Source organism: Grus americana, chromosome 6 (assembly GCF_028858705.1).
Source record: "Grus americana isolate bGruAme1 chromosome 6, bGruAme1.mat, whole genome shotgun sequence".
Classification (NCBI taxonomy): domain Eukaryota; kingdom Metazoa; phylum Chordata; class Aves; order Gruiformes; family Gruidae; genus Grus; species Grus americana.
Window position 1 is genome coordinate 8,232,734 of NC_072857.1, and position 15,430 is coordinate 8,248,163.

At 37.2% G+C, this 15,430-nt stretch overlaps 1 protein-coding gene across 4 annotated transcripts in view; it reads right to left on the reverse strand.

Annotated features, from left to right (window-relative positions):
• Window positions 1-15,430, reverse strand: part of MGAT5 (alpha-1,6-mannosylglycoprotein 6-beta-N-acetylglucosaminyltransferase) — a 133,308-nt gene that overhangs the window by 111,825 nt on the left and 6,053 nt on the right. Inside the window, exon 2 of one of the 4 annotated variants that reach the window (XM_054829873.1) lies at window positions 9,345-9,459. The exons of the other annotated variants lie outside the window; for them this stretch is intronic. The gene's annotated coding sequence lies outside the window, so the exon portion shown is untranslated. The remainder of the gene's footprint in view (window positions 1-9,344; window positions 9,460-15,430) is intronic. 4 annotated transcript variants of the gene reach the window in all.

Genomic DNA, 15,430 nt, shown 5'->3' on the forward strand with positions numbered 1-15,430 from the left:
GAGAAAAAACAGAAAATGTCATGAGAAAAGCCAAACAGAATCTTCACTCTTTGCACAAATCCACAAAGAAAACCCAAAACAAAACCCTACCCAATGATTTAACCAGTGGCTACTGCCTCATTGTTGCTAGCAGACACAAGCTACGTACTCTGAGCCCATCAGAAACTATTGTCAGCATAATCTGGAATATGAAGAAATCCTTTATAAACACAGGATGCAACCACAAGAGACAGTCCCCCTTCCCCTATTTGGGTCAATATTAGTTGTGGAAATCACATTGAAAAAACAGGATTTTTATTTGACTTTATCCTGTTTTTTTCTCCCTTGCAATGAACCATCCATCTATGCTAATTTCAGCAGCAGTCCTCAGTCAATCTGGATCAAGAGAAATCAAAATATGTTCTCAGGAACCCATACTCACAGGCATACATCACACTGCTGAACCCTGAGCATGCTGACAAACTGATTTTGCATATTCTTGTTAGAGGCAACAGAGAGAAATCTACTGAGTTCTCTTCATACCACAATCTAGTAATGCTGCATAAAAACCAATCAAAACAAGTACTGATGTGAAGACACCATAATTAGCTTCATGATCCTTCATGATAGGATATTACAGATAGGAGAGAATAAAGCAGAGAGCAGTATCAGACAACACAATCTCAGCTTGAATGCAAGGCACAAGAGCGAGCTGTGTGACCCAACTTACACAGCCTGTCATGGAAAACAGACGTGCGAGGACTTCTTCCTAGCAAGACGGACTGACAAAAAAGTTTGCCAGGACAGTTAAACTTTCTTGCTGCCATAGCTGCCACAGGACTCCTGCTTGGCTTTTCACTTGTCTTTAAAAACTAGAGAAGTTCCATAGAAAGAGTTAAACATATCTCTTTTCCTCTTCTGTCCCCACCTCCCCTGGGGCTACAAATTAATCATAAAAGCTTAGGCAACTATACAAGCCATCAAAAACAGACAAGCAGAAGTTCAATTAAATAAACCCAGTAATATAAACCCCAAATATGCAGGTGGGCAATTGAACATGGTATTCCCGCATTGATTTCAATACAAACAAGGTTGCAAAAGCATCATGTTACAATCTAAGCCTTAAGCACAAGTTTCTTTAGACACACATATCAAAAATTTCATTTTCTAATGCAGGAAAAGAAAGCAACCCAATTACCTCCAGCTGAAATATGACTGTTCTAGTAATCATCTAACCTTTGTTCACTGTTAAAAGCGTGACCCACATTGTTAATGTTTATAATGTTACAAAGCGTTAGGCTTCCATGACTTGCTCACCTCTTCATTTTGAAATGGGTACCAAGACTGATGTTTCTCTTCAAAGAAACACACTTCTCAAATATCTTGTCAGGTCAACCCAAATGAATATTCTTCAAAAGGACTTTTTATAGAGCTCTTCATTTAAGGTCCAGAATAATATAGATCCTGTGATCCTAGATCTACTACTTATGGGTTTATCCTCAAAGAAAGTACTGCCAGTGACACAAGTGGGTTAACTCTAAACCAACCCTAACATTTCTCAGTAGTTACATCATATTTGTTATGAATCAAAACCATTTTACCGGTACTAATGTCAGAATTATCTTTTGACATAAAATCCATAGAACTTTGTTACCACAGCTATGAAGCATTAATTAGATCTTCATTACTCTAACAGCTTTCTGATCAGCAATATTTAAACAAAAAAGTACTGCTTTTACAAAGCACGGATGCTCCTTAATAAGAGGTCAAATGATTCAACTTATCAAGACCAGCTAATCAAGTATGTGCCAATACACTGTGGACACCTTACCATGAAAATATATTGAGGGATGAGTGCCAGTCCTACTTCCAGGAAAGCTACTGTGCAAGTCATAACTAAGTCTTCCACCTAATCACAAACATGCAACTTCCTTAACTCTTTGAAATGAGCATTCAGAATTTAAGGGGGAAGGTGGAGAGGGGAAAGACGAAAAAACCGTACATGACTATTTTCTGCCAAGGGCAAAACCATCAGGAGTTCTAAAAAAGGCCGAGATGACTCTAAACATTTTGGAGAAGGATGTTCAAGGCATATTCAGCAAAAATCAACTAAGAACTCAGAAGTCAAAGTGAGCTTCCACAATGGCAATAAGTGCACTGTTTAAAAAAAAAAAAATAATCAGGGCAACTACAGAGAAAAAAGTACATACACATAATGAAATAGGACGGGACAGAAGAAAATAGTTGGCAGAATATCAAGATCTTTAGATTCAAATTGGGAAATACATTTCCTTCATCTTCCTCATTTCTCTTGAGCTGTTAATAACCTGCAATGTATTTTGCATCTTTGTAGTACTGCTCTTTCAGAACCAACATTTAAATTAACTAGGATTTATCACATGCCTTAAGTACATAATCTAATATTAGATACTTATTCCAAAATAAAGTTAGTGGGTAGTTATAGTGGGTAGTTAACATTAGTAGGTAGTTTTGCTATCCTAATAATTAAGATGGGGGGGGCGGGCCACAGAGAAAAAGGAAAAAAAAAAGACTTTTTTGTAACTATAACAAACAATAATGATGTTTTGTCTACAGATTTCTTTGAAGGTCATCATAATGGGCCATAACAAAGGAATTTTGATCACCTAGATTAAAATCTAATAAATTGTAAATACGGATCACAACTGCTTATATTTGAGCTGAAGTACTTACGTTGGAAAAAAAAGTGTATGTCCATCTGGTGTGCAGTAATTATAGAAATTAAAACCGCATTTCTGTGGTCTGCCTTTAACAATTTTTACTGATACAGTAATACTTGATCTTCTTAGGGAACATAATCTAAACTCATGCTGTTAAATGATCACAGGACGATCCACTGTATGGCATAAGCAGTTCATTAAGCCGGAATCTTTAAAAACGCTTGCTCCCTAGTAATAATGGAAACAGTTTCTGTAGTTTTACGTCATGCCGTTAAATTTAATCCACAGTCAAGGCAAGTTAATTTCACACCTGCTGAGCGATATCCTGATGGATGGCACCACAGCAGGTCATTAATTCTCTTTCCTTTTGATTAATTTCACACCATACACTGGACACAGTCTTTTGAGTTACAAGGTCTGAGTGCAATGCTTAATTCCTGCAAAAGGCTCCATCGGTTTTTGACTGCTTGCCAAACTGTATCACATCTGGGTTCTTTGCAAGTGAAAGGAAGCTTCACTAGACTTGGCACTGAACTCTGACACTGCTACAGGTGTGGCAGGACACTCTCTCTCACTGCATTTTAAGTGCATTCTTCTTGAGAATAGACACAAAACCACTAGATACTCCTTACTTTTGAGGTATTGTTTATAAAAAATTCTGTGGCATCAGTAGTGCAGATAGCAGTGGCACTATTGAAACAATGAAGAAGTTAAAATTAGCCTTTTTTTTTTTTTTTGGCCACAGAAACCCTCCCATCATATAGCTACTGACTTTATACCTAACAAGGTATAAAAATATACTAAGACTACCGTATCTCCTGTTTTCAAAAAAAAAAATCAAGACTACACGGGGCGAAAGAAGGGGAAGGAAAAGGTAACGTTCAAAGATGACAACAGCAGCCACTGCTGCCATCACAGCACAAGGGGAAGTTGCGGGACATTTTGTGCCTGGGTAGTCAGTGAAGGCAGCTGGGGCCCTTGGAGGCCTCAAGACCCACATGAGAGGGTCCAGCCACACAAGACAGCTGAGCTGAGCCAATGGCTCACAGCTGGGAACAGGCTCATCTCACTGCACACTTCTCGTCACACTGCTCCAAGCCACTCTCTCTCACACCCTCCTTTGTGCTAGATGTGCCAAATCAACAGATCCCTCGATGAGCTGATTCATATTGTGAAAACAAAAGAAGCCTTTTTCTTACATTAGCTTTCTGCTTGTTTTGCAAACCAAGCTAACAGATGGGGTCAGGTGCATATCAGAGCTAGTGAAAAATCACAAGGAGAAATTGTATCTTTTGGTAGCAAAGAGCTGTTTAGCTTAGCCCTTCTTCCCTTTTTAGGGAGGGATTCAAAGCAGCAGCTGCAGAAGCCTCATCCTCTGTATCAACTATGGAAGGACCTGACCTTACTAAGCCCAAATTAGTGTGTGCTTTTATCCCTTCTTTTCCCTTTCTCCACACTCCCCAGTACTCTACAGCACAGCTAATATTAAGGAATAGCGCTCATAACTCCTTCAAAGCTTCATCTCTTTTTTTCTTACTTCCCAATACAGTACGAGCAAATTTTTAGTCTCTTCCTGATCATGAAGAAGAGTAATTTAGAACACAAAAAAGTGCTCATGTTTACCAGCAGTCATTTTTGGTAAGAGAAGCTATTGCAGTGAAGTTGAAATAGTGGAGAGAGTGAAGGGGGAAATGGTTTTGTGATTTGATAAATCTAAATCACATAGAAAACGTGATTTAGTATTCATGGCTTAAATTTCTCAGTGTGACAGGCTGCCAGGAAGACGTGAGCTATTCTGAATCCATCTGTGCCAGCAGACTTCTCCAACCAGAAGTCATTGCCTCCTCACATCTGCCCGTGGAATTAACCTAAGTGTTCCCTAGATACTTCAGTCAAAATAAGTTAGGCAAGAAGTAATTTGCTATTTCAACTACAAAGCTGGTCTGGCTATTTTGATTAGTATAGTTTAGACAGTACAAACTGGCCCTTCCATCAAGACTGCAGGAATCTTTTCTACCATCATCCTGTTGTCCTCTTCTGACATCATCACTCACTATCAAGTACTTGATCAAAAGCTCCGCATAAAGCTTGAATAGATGCTCATTTGATGTGTATTATAATAGTTACCTGTTTATTTGCCAACATACAGTTTTCGGCATGAACTGAAAAATTTTACTGTCAACTCCTATAAAGAATTTAAATACAGGATGAACCAGAAGCTGGATTAACAGGACTTAGCTGCTGAATGGAAAGTCAAAGTAAATTATCTCAATCATCAGAAGCTGAAAGCTGGATTTTTTTGGACACAAGTCCCATTGCTGGCAACCAATTACGCAAATTCTGACGGAGTAAGGAGTATCAAAGGAAGAGCTACAGTTTGAACATTATTTACAGCAGTATGTACTTTTCCTCATCATTGCATGGTTCCAATTATGAATGGGAAAGTGAACATTTCAGTCCTTTCCCCAATTACCAGAAACGCAGTATAAAAAAAGAGTTTGAGAGATAACTAAGTTTTTGATGTCTACATCTCCAGATGTCTAAAGGACACCTAAGTGCACTTCCCTTTGTATCTCTCAGTTCTAAAGGTCTGCTGAAGAAGCCGTTCCCTTTCTACCTAAAAATCTTTCTGTAGCTGTCATCTCTCAGGCCTCCTTCTCCTACAGATGCATGCAACCACGCTCCTCTCTCCTCAGCCTGATGTTCTTCAGATTCTTCTAGCTGGTGCTTCAGAAAAAAACCCAAACAAACAAATATCAACCAAAAATCTGTAATTAAGCCACACAGGTCATGGCCCTCAAACTCTATCAACTTCCTCTCCTTCCTGGAAAAGAACTTTCAAAGAAGAGAAACTTAACCTTCCTGTATATCATTTGAAACTAGAAAACAAAAGAACACCAACTCTCAAGTAGGGTCTTAAGAGGTTTTTTCTCCATCTCACATAAATAATAAAGAATTAAGGTGAAATTTTCCCCAAGTGCATAGATTAATGCTTATAAAATCCCTTTAATTTTTATAGCAACTTGTAAACTAAAACCAAAGTGCAATAAAGAATGAATTTTAAATTGCTATATGTTTGCATATATTCATTATGCACATCACCATATGTCAGGCAGAATCTCTGAAGGTAAATCTCAAAACTGTGATTACCACTGAAGCAACATGATGGAGAATAAAGCAGACAAGTGATATATTTAGCTTCACCCTATCTCCGTCCCTAGAGGAAAGAGTTCCTTCTAGTGTGGGAAGGGGAGGAGAGAAAAACCTTATTTGGTATGTTATAAAAAAAAAAAAGCCTAGAAAATGAAGGCATGTTTTTCCCCAACACTGATGACCCACTTTAAAGTCTTATATAACTACAAAATGAGATTATATTTGCCTTGCCATGGATTTAATCTTATGTTTTTCAGTCTGAACCAGATCATTATTTTCCTCACCTGCCTATCATAGTTTTCTGAACTTTCTCAGTTTAGATCATTCTGTCCCTCTTCATCTTTTCAAGTCAATTAAAAAAAAAAAAAAAAAAAGAGACAAATCTGGTGAGGTAATTTTGCATTTGGCTGAACTGTACGAGGATTATATAATCTGAAGCTATGTAGCTATGTTTAATACCTGTTACCCTCTTAAATTTTCACCAGTCCTGGAATTCCACCATGCATGCTCTTTGGCATGTTCTCAAGCATGCACATTGAGGTCTTCTCCCACCAGTGATGGGAACATTAGTCAGTTCTTAGAAAACATGTATAAACTGAAGCATTGTCATTAAATGAAATGGTTTTCCAAAAACCAAGCAGAAACAGATCCACTTCAGTAAGTATTCTCTAAAAGGGCACATAAAACTTCACATTAACAAATCTCTTTGCCACTGCAATAGAAAGCAGTCTAGATGTTGTTCACAGGTATGGAAGAGGAGGAAAAAAAAACAGGTCCCTTCTAGCAGAAAATCTTGCAGTGTACCAACTAAAAGCTTCTTCGCACACTGGACAGAAATTAATATAATTCAATATTATTCAAAAATAATATAATTTCAAACACCACACACATACAACAAAGTATCCATATATTTGCCAAATACTATCTGAATCACAGGGACACGACTTACAAGGCAGTTAAGTCAGGCTTCCATGGTCCATTCAAACACATTAGCTTAGTTATTATGTTAGTTCTCTAGTGTTTCAAAAATACAAATGCATTATAAGCAATAAAAATGTAAGCATCAAGGCTTCCTTCCTCCTTGCCCCCAACATCAAAAAACCAAAAAAAGCTCTAAAAAATACCTCCAGTTATGACAAGTGGTGCCATTGACAGCTTATGACCAGATGCTATGGCTATTATCTAGATATCTTTCCACTGTGTTTGCATCCTAAACTCTAGGCAACATCTACAGTAGGACTTGTCCTACTGCAAACCTCTTTAGCATCCTAAACCCAAATGGTTTCCAGAATCAAAAAGGAAATTCAATAGGCAATATTGTCCACCTCTAGAATGGTGACAGTGAAAAACCGTGTATTTTGAGCTAACAAGGTAAAATTAGGAGACTTCTCAGGACAAATACAGTGATAGAAGGCTTGCCTCAAAAGAAACTGCCATTATTAGCAAGGATGATATTTGGGTTGCAGTATACCATGCACTCTACCTAATGTTTAATTAGATGAAGAGCTCTTAGAGAAGACACTTTGTATCAAAGGTGCAAGCCCAGGGGAATTATTTCTCCCAGCCTGCATCAGGAAGTATCTTCCTAGAACCAAGCTAATGCTAGCTGGGTAAAGGCACAAGACCTGAAATAAACCTACAACTCTTAAGACATGAATGCTCATCTATGAATATGTATTAAAAAAAAATAAATCCACTTTCAGACATTCCATTTGAAAATTATTACGATCCAGCAGCTAATGTAAATGCATATAAGGCTACCAAAAAGATCACTTACAGCTCTGAGCAGAATTTAAATGGTCTTGAAACGGTACCGTAGTACTAGCTGAGAGGAAAAGTGAGACCACTATACTGACACCACCACAGCTGAATGGATTTCTTTACTGTTTAGTCATAGCTAATGAAGAGAAAAAGATAGGCAGAGAGACAGAGGAACAGATTTTCTAATATTATGAAAATACTCATTCCTTTCTACTCACTGGGGAAATGTGCTGGCAAATACATCTTTAAAAGATAAGTTGGGAAAAAAAGCCTTTCTCTTTTAAACTCTGTATCAGTAGTCTACATTGATTTATCTTTGTAACAGCCAGGATTTGACAGATAACCTGCAGATAACTATTTAAGGCATTATCTTAGCACATTTCAACATCCAGAGCAGTCCATTTGCTTTGTAAGCTACAACCACGAGGATCCGACATAGACAGACTATCCTACCATTATATTATATCTTAGCCTACTGGCTTACACCTGCGTTCCACTGCAGCAAGTAGACAAACTGGTATTTGAGCCACGTGCATGCAGAGTATAACAGTATCTTTAATTAGAGGGGGGAAAAACCAAAACCCAGCAGTAGTTAGTCACTCAAGTTCATTAGGTCTGGTCTTAAAGAGAAGAACTGTTCATGCTAATAGCCTGACAAATGAAAGAATATATTTTTCCAACATTTCCCTCTATTTCAAAAAGATATGCTGTTTCTTTATACAGCTTTGTATCACTAAATAGCTCCCAGGCTTTACTCCAACTTAGGCTGCTGTTTTAATGCTGAGAAGAGATGTATCCTATAGTTTGGATTCAACACAAGACTTGAGGTTTAAGTCTGAAGAGTGCTTTGGAAATCATCTCTATGGTCTTACATTTATTTAAATAAAAAATTATTATTGCATACAGTTATTTTGGCTTATGACTTTTGAGTGACTTTCATTTATTTTCCAAACCTAAGAAAATATCTTATCTTCAAGACAGCTGAGCAATTAAGTTGTTTTTCCCATGTGTAAGGTTTCATTTAACTCCTAACCTCTCTCCCATTACCGCATTGTTCCTGCTTTTCATACTCAAGTCTGCTTTACCTTAAAGAGAGCAGTACTCGACCAGTTAATTTAACAACTCCTTAAGAACAACTTCACCACCACTACCACCAGATCTTCCTCTACCTATCATCCTCTAAGATTCTTTAGAATTGGAAGGAGTTTTCCTTCATTTAGTTTAAAAGATAAAAAGCAAAACCAATTACTGCTTCATGGCTCTAAGTAGCTGCTATGACATTCACAATTCCACATTAGACACCCGAAGTCTGTATACAATGAAAGCTCAAGGAGGGACTCAAAAAAGCCAGCTTACAAAAGAAGCAGCTTAATTATGAAAAGACAATAGCTAGCATGGATTTACCAGAAATTTCAGAAAACAGTATTTTAAAAGTTGTCTAATTTCAGATTTATCTGATACCTGGCTCTACTCAGCTTTCCTATGTTCTAACAGACCACTGAGACAATTTAAAGTAGCAAACTTACATTTTCTCCATAATACTTTAATTTGTTTATCCTCACTGGCTTTTTTTGGAGGGTATAACGAAGAGATTCCTACACAAACATTTAGAATCATCAAGCCAAATATATTATTGCAATAACATATTAAATATATTAGCAAAAATATGGAAGTCAATTCTGGTACAAATAACCCCCAGGGGAAAAAATCTGCAGATGCAGACAAACTATAGGACACTTGGCAATTACTCACCTCTTCAATGCACTACTTTCATTTTCTGTAGATTCAAAGTTTGTGCAACATGGGCAGAGAGTCAGACCGTCAGTAAAAATGGCCTTAATCATTACAGACAGTTGCTTGAGGTCAGCTGAAAAAGCCACATCAGAAAAAAAAAACAAGAAAGAGGATCTGTGTGAAAAAGTTGTTGATGTGACAAAGAAAAAGATGCAAGATCAACTGGCCTTCTGAAGGCATGCAATCCTTGCTTGAAATCATCTGTTTTGATAATTAGGTAGTGAGCAATCCAACAGAAAGGTTCTAGTTCATCTTGTATCTATTATTAGCTGATTATAACAAAGATTCAGCACAACTGTGCATACACCAGAGACTTTATCAACTTCATTGTACAGAAAAAAATCCATCCAGGTTTGGTGGGTGGGGCAGGATGAGGAGTTCTGTTTTAGTCCAATTGTAGAAGTCAAAGAGTTCAGTAAATAAGGACATTTGATAAATAATTTAATAAAGAAATACGTTACACAAACATGAGACAGAATTTCAGAAGTACACTTTGGGGGATGGGAAGGAATGCATGAGGTAAAGCTTAAGTGTAATGTGTGTGAAAAAATTTCAAGTCATGTGGTGACATCTCATCCTTCAAGATGAGATGTTAGGAGAAAAAAAGGCAAAAGCCATTCAGAAATCTGGATTAAGGAGGAGATTGTGCTTTTTTTCTGAGCGCAGCAGAGGACACCCAAAACAGTTCTCACACCTAACTGAAACGCAGCTTGACCAACCACAAAAAACCCCTAACTCAAAATGAGCATACTTAGAATTGAGAGATAGCTGGACTTTAACACATCTGCTGAATAAGAGATTCACTAAAATCTTCACAGTGGAAGGCTGTTTCCAGTGCTGAGCAGAACAGAAAATACATCTGTTGCCTGCATAGATCCTAAAGTCCAAATGAAAAGAGAGCACAACATGATTGGCCCTTCAATCTTTTAGGATATGGAACAGCAGAGGCAGTGGTAATAGCAATAATTAAATAGCAGTGACAAAGAGAACATGCTTCAAATTACACAAAATAGAGAAGGAAGGAGACGGACACAAGCCAAGATGGAAAGAAAAGCATGACTAAAACCCTGAAACCTGTTACACAGTATTCTGGAGAATTTCTAACACTTTTCCCCATTCTTTTATTTTATTTTTTTTTAATCAGTTTTACAACTCAAGCACTGGTGTACTTTATGTGATAATCTAAATACATTTTATAAGGAAATAAAGACCTTAATACCATAATAAACGGGACAACTGTCAGCAGCTCACTCAGCCACACACACAAGCCAAATAAGAATATATTAGGAAAAGTATACTAATAACATTTGACAGACTTCTTCCTTCATTTGTCAAATGCAAGGATGACAGAGCTGATCAGTACAAAATAAACAATGAAAGAGTTTTAATCTTGCATTTTTGTGGCCTGGACAAACATTTTTATCCCGAGCAATAAGCTTGATCCCCACAGTACAGGCAAGGCAGACACATTGAACACTGTAAGGTTCCTAGAGTAATTTCTGCCAAACAACAATGCTGCATCAGCAGCCTTTTTAATGAAATGTCCAATTTTAGTTATTTAAAGAATAAGGTGAGTGGCATATTTAAAAATACTCTGTAGCTTGTGAAAGGGCAAGAGTACACCTTCATTAAAAAACTCTTCATAATACACATCCGAAATCAATAGCATGAAATCCAAGTTGTATATCAGAAATCAGAGAGGAGATTTTTTTTTTAAGTTTATCTAAACAAGTATAAAAGCGTATGTTGATAGTACTTACACAGAGTAAGTCTCTTTGGAAAAAAAACCCAAACACATTAACTTGCTAGATAAAACTGGGGCCATTTGACCTACTGGATCGGACATTAACCAATATTAACCCTCTGCTAACCTAACATTTTAAGTAATAAGAACACAATCTTCTAAATTAGACTGACGTTTGAATACCCTAAAGTCAGCACTGTCACTGAAAGCAGCATCTTCATCCCTCTCCAACCTCCTTCCCCAGCCTGTATGACCAAAAGGTGAAGACAGACAGGGAACGTTGTCATTCTGAAACACCAACAGCCAAATGCCGGGAAGCCATTTACAGCCACAGGAGTCTGTCAGCCAGTTCACCACGCTGCCACATAAATGCACTGATAGGAAATGGGGAGAGATTGGTATGATGGCACAGATTTCATCTAACTGCGGTCTTGCTGAAGACCAGAAGACTAATGACATTCCCACATAAAACCACCATCAAATGCTGGTGTTACTTCTCCTCTCATCAGAGCACAGAACATTTGATTACCGAAAGGTACTACAAATTAAAAAATGTTATAAGACCACAGAGTTACAGAGAATATTCTGAACACCATACCCTGAAGTATCGGATTATCAGTTGGACCACAGAATTCAAGTTTGCCATATCCAGTGGAAACAATACTCAAGGGTAAGTAAGACTTGAGGTACAAACGACGATCTGAATAGAGGCCAAGGCAATTCTAACAAAACAGACTACTAATGATGGATGGGAAAAAACCCCAAAAAACAGTTGTTCAAATACACAAGATGTAGAAAACTTGTACTTCAAATGTAGGGAAAAAAAAAGCCCCTTGCTATTTTACATGGGTTTAACCCAAAATTATGAGAAATTAAAATCTTCAGATCTCTATCTAACTCCCCTTTTTAGGTCTAAGAAATGCAAAATTTATGTAGAACAGTTTTCCCTGTATATTTTTCAAGTACAGCTTTTTTAAAAGGTATCTTTTTTTCCATTTACAAGGCTCACTGTTTTCTTTGCTCTAGATGTGGCCAGATGCATGCTAATATCTCAGTATGTAAGAAAGTGTTCTTAGACATGTTTTAAGTAGCTTAATCAATACTGGCATTCTTCTGTAACATTACACAGTGCACAAGCTATGCAACCAGTACATATGGAAACTACTATGTCAGGAAATGAATCAAGGTACAAGGACTTAAACAGAAGCTGAACCTGTTAGAAGCTTTTGCTCTGTATCAGCCAGTGCAGCTCTCAAAGGAAAGTTTAAGTGCGCACTTGAGCCTCATTGTACTAGTTGCAATATACAGAGCCAGAGGTTTAAATAGCATCAACTCAAAAAAGAGCTTAAGTAAACAGCAATATGCCTTTTACACCAGTAGAGAACTTTACCCACTGCACTTAAACTCTTGTTACATCATTACAAAAATCCATTCCTTTCACTACAGGCTGGTGGCACACAGAATGACTTCTGGTAATGTACCAGCAGCATTACAAGAACTGCTCACTCACTGGTCATTCAGCAGCCAGTATAGATCAACTAGTGAACTAAAATGCCAAACTTCCAGAGGGCAAGTACTATTTTCACAGAACTTCATCTCAGCTGCTACTAAGTAGCAATCTGTAATGAACTGCAACAGAGAGGCTAAACCCTTAATCATTTTCCAGCCTGAAGCTCTTCCTTGCTCCCTCAAATATTCTTTAATGTACCTTGGTGAGAATTTTGGTAACACAGGCTAGGTGAAAGTTACTGCAACCTTCTCCTCAAAGGAATCATGCATAATCCTGTAAGGTTAGCAATCCAGAACCCAAGGAGAGTCACTTAAGAGACTCAAAGATTTCACAAAGATTAACAACTGGGGCCATAGAGTGAGATCAATGAGCTTCCCCATAAGTCTCAAACCACTGAGATCTAGATTCAGACACGTCAACTTGCTTTGTCAAACATGCAACTCAGTTTCATTTCTAACATCATTGAAAGAATCAGAAGTTTTTATTTCACTGATTATCCAATTTCTTTAACATAAGACTGCCAAGCTACTGAAAAAAATCTGGGAAAGTATTCCAAGACTACAGATTACTATCTTATCTATAAGGAGTATAGTTTATATTTTGCTTTCAAGAGAAGTTATGACATCAAAACAAAGTATTTTTTTCTAAAACTGATTAATAAACTTAACTGGTATCTAATGAAATAACTATTAGAAATAACAACCTAATATTTTACAGTATAATCATAGCATATTCATTTAACTTTATCGCAGGCTCTCAAAATTAGACTAAGTATTCAGAACTGGTTGATTTTATCTACAGTAAAATAGCTGTTAGCTTGAGAAGAGAAACTACTGGAAGCATTTGCAGCATTCTCCTCCTGCATGCTTTTTTCCAATCTAGTAAAAGAAAAGTAGCTGCGTAACATAAATAGATGTTAAGTGTAAACAGAATGATACTGCATTTCACCATGTTCTTGGAGGATCAATAGTACTGATTAAGAAAGTGCATTTCATGAAGAGAAATACAGGGAGGGAAGCTGTTCATTTTTACAAGAACTTACAAAAACAAATCAATGGACGAAGGAACTGGTTGGAATAATGTAGCTTTAATAATCTAGTCAAATATCCTGTACAACCTAGGCTGAAGTCTGGTAAAGATTGAGAAATTTTTGTGTCTTTTTTTCCCCCTACAGAATGTTCCACATCCTTTTCCTGTTCTGTCAGATCAGGAAACACAAATACTCATTTAACTGACAAAATCCTACCGAAATACAGGAATGACAGTTCTGAATTAACTCTAAGGAGAAAGAAAATTATTAGATATTCTAATTTGGCTATGTGTCTATGCAAATTTAATGCCCAATTTCTAAATTCAGTTTGACTTCCAGACAAACAGTTCTTCAAAAGCCTCTCTCAAAATTTGTTCAGTCCTCCAAATATTTTTTCAGATTTTTTTCCTGATCTCTCTGAAACTTTTTTCTGCAATCCTTGCAATAGAGGTATGTATTTTAACATTCCCTACCTTAAATTCCATCAACACACAGAGACTGAGAAATAGTAAGTTTTCTGCTCCTACCCACTGCTTGCAAGTATGCCTCTAAGATCTCCACAACCTGGGCATCAAATTGGTGCCTGCCTTGGACTGCTTGCCCACTTGTTTTTTAAACCTCTTATTACTATCCAAGGAATAGCCACTCATTTTGCAGCCCTTCTTCCTGACAAAATCATGTCTGAATCCACTATATGCCTACTATTAGCCAAGTGCATTTTTGTCAGGATTGTTAGTGTTTCAAAAGCTGGGATGGTGGAGGGGTTTGGAGGTGTGCCTGTCTGTATGCGTGAAGTAGGTGGGCAAGTTTTTATCCACATACAATGTATTAGTACCCACAGAGAACACTTGTCAAGCTCCTTTAACTTTACCACAGGAGTTTGCCAAATAGCTGTTTACAGTAGCTTGCCAAATAGGTTTTAAAGTTTCTATGTTAAGAATATTTCAGCTTTTTCCTAGGCATGAAACATATCTGTCTGCTTAGTTTCTCCCCCCACCCCCGAGAAAGCTCCTTTGCCAGGTGGCTCAGAAATTCCAAGATCACATAAACAAAGACACAGCAAGATAATACTCTATATTTTTTCTTTTTTTCTTTTTTTTTTTTTAAGGAAAAGGGGGCCCATTTTAGTGTATATTTTATACCAAAAGCAAGACAGAAAGAAAACTCATCCTGAGAATCTGATGATGATGAAGATCTGGTTGTCGCTGTTTGCTGAATACTTCTTGACAGATTCTACGTTTTCTGGTTTTATTGCTATTTTAATTACGAAAACCAGCAAGCTTCAATTACGTCTAGACATAAATGGGCAATTCAAACCAACATCAGGAGAAGCAAACTATTTCAGGGTTCATGTTGCTCAGAGTACTATGTTAGAGGCATTAGTACGGGAAGCGTTTCTTTTAGGCAGAAATAGCCTTCACACTACAGTGCACTGAGACAGCGTGGGACTTCCATTCTACAGCTGTTTTATTCAGCATTCAATACAATCATGTTAAAATGTCTTGGTATAGAATGAATAAACAACATCAAATCTGGATAACTACCAAGTTAGAAACATTCCTCACATTTATTCTAGGTTTTGTGTTTGTTGGTTTTTTTAAACAAACTTTTCAGAAAAAGTAATCAATTGGTATGTCTGATACAGAGGTCTAACCGTATAGTGTAAAACTTTCTCCAGAGCAAGTAAAAGCTAGTGTTTTTCACTCTTCTTCATCTACAATATAGAAAATTAACTCATTGCACAAACTGTACTTGAACAG